Raw genomic sequence first — 6,082 nt, forward strand, 5'->3', positions numbered from 1 at the left:
AGGGCCTGTACACAGAAAACTATAAAACATTGCTAAAAGAAATCAAAGAAGATCTAAATAGGTGGAAAGACATCCTTTGCTCATGGATAAGAAGCTTAAATGTAGTTAAGATGTCAATTCGACCCAAATTGATCTACAGATGAAATACAATACCAATAAAAATGCCAACAGCCTTCTTTGAAGACTTGGAAAAGATAGATACTAAATTCATTTAGAAGGGAAAGAGACCTTGGATAGCTAAAAATATCCTGAAAAAGAACGAAGTAGGAGAATTAATACTTTCTGATTTCAAAGCTTATTATAAGCCACAGAGGTCAACATAGTGTGCTACTGGCACAAAGATAGAAGTATTGACCAATAGAATCAAATCGAGAGTGTGGAAATAGAGTATTAAATCTATGGTCAACTGATCTTGACAATGCCCCCAAATCCACTGAACTGTGACAAAATAGTCTTTTCAATAAGTGGGCATGGGAGAACTGGCTATCGATAGCCAAAAGAATGAAAGAGGACCCTTACCTTATACCCTATGCAAAAATTAACTCAAAGTGGATCAAAGACCTAAATATAACAGCCAGTACCATAAAACTCTTGGAAGAAAATATAGGGAAACACTTTCAAGACCTAGTAATAGTAGATGGGTTCCTAAACGTTACACCCAAAGCACAAGCAGGAAAAGTATAATAGATAAATGGGAACTCCTCCCACCAAATACTTTTGTGCTTCAAAAGACTTTGTCAAAAAGATAAACAGGCAGCCAACTCAATGGGAGAAAATATTTGGAAATCACATATCAGATAAAGGCTTGATATCCTGTATACATAAAGAAATCAAATAACTCAACAACAAGAGAAAAAAAACAACCCAATCATAAAATGGCATAAAGATATGAATAGGCATTTTTCCAAAGAGCAAATACAGATGGCTAAGAAGCACATGAAGAGATGCTCATTTTCATTAACTATAAGGGAAATGCAAATCAAGACTACAATGAGATACCACCTCACACCTATAAGAATGGCCGCTATTAAACAATCAGGAAACTATAAATGTTGGAGAGGATGTGGAGAAATTGAGACACTCATGCACTGCTGGTGGGAATCTATAATGGTAGAGCCTCTATGGAAGACAGTTTGGCGTTTTCTTAGAAAACTAAATATTGAGTTGCCCTATGACCCAGCAATACCACCACAAACAGACATTTGCACACTGATGTTTATAGCAGCATTATTCACAATTGCCAAAAGATGGAAACAATGCAAGTGCCCATCAACAAATGAGTGGATTAAAAACAATGCATTATATGCGAAATGATGGAATATTATGCAGCAGTAAGATGAAATAATGCCCTGAAGCATATGGCAACACAGATGAACCTTGAGGACATAATGCTGAGTGAAATAAACCAGACACAAAAGGATAGGTACCATATAATGTTGCTTTTATGTCCATGGTAAAGGTAAAACTCAGAGGCTTATGGTATAGAATATAGAGGACATAGAGATATTCAGAAGCTGGAGATGGGCGAACAGTTAGCTAATGTGGTTGAACTTATATGTAAAGGAACGGACAGAAGTGAAGGCAGTTCATTTGTGGGTCTATAAGTAATATTGCCATTTTGAAGGTGAACATGACTGAAAGGAGTTGCATGGAGCCATGTAGCCCACTGATTAATACTACAAATATAAATAAATTCCTGCATGAACTACTTCAAATATATGATTATTGTACAAAGAGCGTACTAGAGGGTCATGGGAGAAAACTGCTACTGCATGCTATGGACCATGTTTAACAGGAAAACATCAACAGTAGCACAGCAATACTAGAGTTAAGGGGAAGTTTAGATTTTTATTTGTTAAGGGTGTGCTTATTGGTTATTTTTCTCTTTGGAGCCATGAAAATTGTGTAAAACTGAGAGTGTTGATGGACTGTGGACTTTGGACATTATACAGATGCCTCATGGATGCAGGTGGCTGAAGGAAACACGAATACGTGGAAAGGTGAACTGTGGTGTATATGTGTGATTGAATATTCTGCTGTTACAGAAAGGAACGAAGTCATGAGGCATGCCACGTTGTGAATGAACCCGTGGGACATTGTGTGATGCCACAGAAGCCAGAAACAAGAGAGCAAATGTTGTATAGTCTCATATAGAAAATACTTATAAGAAAACCGGGGCCTAGATTGCAAACTCTTATGGCGGTCACATCTAGTCCAGAGCTGAGATTTTTGAGGGGCTGTGCTATCTACATATAACCTGGTAATTCCCCGGAACTTTGGGTAGCTGTGTGACACCCAAGACTCAGAGTAGAAGTTCTGCAGATCTGAAAGTCAGCATTGCCACATATGACAGCTGTTAAAAAACTGAAAAACAGATCTAACTTCAGTTACAGATAAGATTGAACCTGATCAGGTCAGGATTAAGGTAATTCAGAATACAGGGATAAAGAAGACATTTCATTTTAAAGCTTCACCTACTCTAGGAGACCAAAGGAAGAGAGGTTTATTTTGTCAAGAACCTAAATTTTCTGCACATAATCCAACTCAACCTGTTTGGATAGCTCATTTAAATAACCTAAACACAGGAACCCCGGAATGAGAATGAGGGCTTATAAATCTGTATAGATTAATGTAATGCCTGGATGCATCCTAAAAGTAGATTGAGCAGGTAATTTAAAAATATTGACAAAGTCCCTTGAGGGATGGGAGAAAAAATATGGAGCTATTAAACTTTACCACCAAGGAAACCCCTGATACTGTCTCAAACATTAGGAATTCCCAAGTCCAAACCCTTGATCTTGGGGCTTGCTCTTGTGAAGCTTATGTAGGTAGTAGAGAAGCTTAACAGAATATTCTGCTATTACTTTCTGTAACAGCAGAATATTCGATCACACATATACACCACAGTTCACCTTTCCACGTATTAGTCAGTGCATCCTTCAGCCACCTCCATCCATGAGGCATCTGTATAATGTCCAAAGTCCCAACAGTCCATCAACACTCTCAGTTTTACACAATTTTCATGGCTCCAAAGAGAAAAATAACCAATAAGCACACCCTTAACAAATAAAAATCTAAACTTCCCCTTAACTCTAGTATTGCTGTGCTACTGTTGATGTTTTCCTGTTAAACATGGTCCATAGCATGCAGTAGCAGTTTTCTCCCATGCCCTTCTATTATACTCTTTGTACAATAGTCATATATTTGAAGTAGTTCATGCAGGAACTTATTTATATTTGTAGTATTAATCAGTGGGCTACATGGCTCCATACAACCCCTTTCAGTCATGTTCACCTTCAAAATGGCAATATTACTTATAGACCCACAAATGAACTGCCTTCACTTCTGTCCATTCCTTTACATTTAAGTTCAACCACACTAGCTAACTGTTCACCCATCTTCAGCTTCTGTATATCTCTATGTCCTCTATATTCTATACTATAAGCCTCTGAGTTTAATTCTTGTGAAGCTTATGTAGGTAGTACAGAAGCTTAGCCTACCTAGAGGTATGCCTAAGAGTTACTTCCAGATGATTTCTTTTGTTGCTCAGATGTGGCCTCAGTCTCTCTAAGTCCAACCCTGCCAGTGAAATCTACCCCCTCCATGGGACATGACATCCAGGGGTGATAGTCTCCCTGGCAGCATGGGAGATGACCCCAGGGATGAGTCTGGTCTTGGCACCGTGGGACCAACAATTCCATCCTGACGAAAGGGGGTAAAGAATTATAACAAATAAAGTATCAGTGACTGAGAGAGTTCAAATAGACTTGAGAGGTTACTCTGGGGGCTATCCTTACCCAAGCTCCAGCTAGACATTGCTGCTTATCATGGGTTGCCAAACCCCGACCAAAACCATTCCTGCCAACCCGAAGAACACCTAGGGCTTTATTTGAGCATCTGCAAAGGTTCCATGCACTATGGTTACTTTCCAGAAACCTAAAACCTCCAGATGGGTTCCTAGGCCTGAGAAGTCCTGAAACCTTGAGGGGCCAGCCTCTCCAGAGCATCAGCTAGTTCCATCTCCCTTTCCCATATTATTGATAGCCCCTTCCAACATGAAAAAGTTAAAACAAGCATAGTCCAAATACCCCTAGAGAGTGGGAGAAAGATCAAAGGGGAAGATGGAGTTATACAGAGAATATAGGATTTAACAAATGAGTTTGACTGCTGAACCATTATATTGCTATTTCTTTCAGTCTCCAGGGTCTTGGAGCAGCTAGAACTAACAACCTAAAATTGTGGAATTGTGATCCAAACTAAACTCTGAAATCTGTTCTACAACCGATTGTTGGGATGTGCTTTGAAATTTATTGCTTTTTTGTATACATAGCATACACAAAAAGGCAATAAATTTCACAATAAAGTAAATATATGGGTTGAAAAAGAAGGAAGGAAGCGAAGAGACATGGAAAGAAGACATCGATTGCCCCTTCAGTCCTCATTATAATAACTCATCTCCCTGATGTTACTTGTTAATCCTCCTCAGAGCCAGGTATGCGAGGGGACTGAGCAGCATCTGCCTCTGAAAGCTGCTGGAACTTGAACCAAATAAAGCGGGAATGGTTCAGAGATTATCCTAATATTCTATTCCAACAGCTGCAGTCAGTGCAAGAGGCATTACCTTCCGCAGATACTGATGGGGGTGTGGGGTGGGGGAAACTGAGCCGAGAGAGCGCTAAGATGAGGTGGACGGTGCTCTGGACGCCCTGTCCCAAGTCCCGTGCTCCAGGCGTGGATGCACTGATCGCCATGTGCTGGACCTTCCTGACTGCTCCTGCAGATTGACATTCTAAAAATCTCTCTCTCTGCTTTGACTTTTCTCTATTCCATCCTTACTGATCTCCTAGGTCCTCAGGAGACGAAACTGTAAGCTGGAGCAGGAGATGGGGTTTGAATTAATTTCAAGGTCTTTGTGTCTTGCAGTAAAACAGAGAATCTTGCATCTTAGGTCTTGTTTATCCTGGGCTGCTATATTTTTATAGTCTTTTCCATCAATTAATTTTCTGTCTTTTTTTTTTTTTCTTTAAGAGATTTTTCTTTTTTCTCTAAATCCAAATATTCATAATGAAGACTTGGAGGAGCACAGGTTTGGGAGTCAGGCCGACACCTCCACTTTGCAGCAGTGACCTTGGGCAAGCTCCTTTGCAGTCCTTTCCCAAAGCTGCTCCTCAGCTCTCTCTCAGAAAGGAGAGCACACACTACATATGGCAGCATGCCTACTGCAGAGCACGTGCTCCACAGGACATCACAAACCCAACTCACAGGACATCACAAACCCAACTCATATCTCTTTTATGACAAACACTGTGATTAAGATGCTATTATCAATACAGATGGAACAGCCAAAGACCTTGCCTCTGGCCATGTGACCAGTGGCCATCTGCGTATGGAACCAAGGTTTGGTGGTAACACACCCCGATGGTCACAGGCATTCTTTCAGAGGTGATATAGAAAACATTTCTTGGTTCTGGACTTCCACTGTCCTAGCTGGATGACACTGAATCACTGTCCTATCCTCTATTTCTTCCTCTTTTTTTTTTTTTGCATGGACAGGATGCAAAATCAAACCCAAGTCTCTCTCTTTTTCTCTTTTCTTGGACAGGATAGAATCGAACCCGGGTCTCCAGCATGACAGGCAAGAATTCTGCCACTAAGCCACCATTGCACCACTCTTGTTTCTTCCTCTTTCGCACAGATAGGTATTCTTGGAATAGCTTCAGTCCCTGGGCCACTGAAGGGGCTGGGGGTGGGGGGGCAACCAGGAAGCTGGGCAGGGAGGTCTGCAGACTGCATCTAATATTCAAAAAAATCCCCCCACAAATTGAGCTTTTGATGAGGAAACAGACACACAGGCCAATGGGGGGGGGGGGGGTAGGGCGTCAGACTCATTTGCTCAGGGCCGACAAGGTAGCAACACAGCTGGTTAGAGTGGCTATCTCCTGCTGATCAGACGCTCAGATGGGCAATTATATATAGCTTTGATTAATAAAAAATGGGGCAAGGAATGAATACTTAATCAGTGCAGTCTGGGCTGGTGGACTCTCAGAGTCTGAGCCGCGAGTGAGGCAGGGAGCAATCAAAG

The sequence above is a fragment of the Tamandua tetradactyla genome, chromosome 9 (genome assembly GCF_023851605.1).
Source record: "Tamandua tetradactyla isolate mTamTet1 chromosome 9, mTamTet1.pri, whole genome shotgun sequence".
Lineage (NCBI taxonomy): Eukaryota > Metazoa > Chordata > Mammalia > Pilosa > Myrmecophagidae > Tamandua > Tamandua tetradactyla.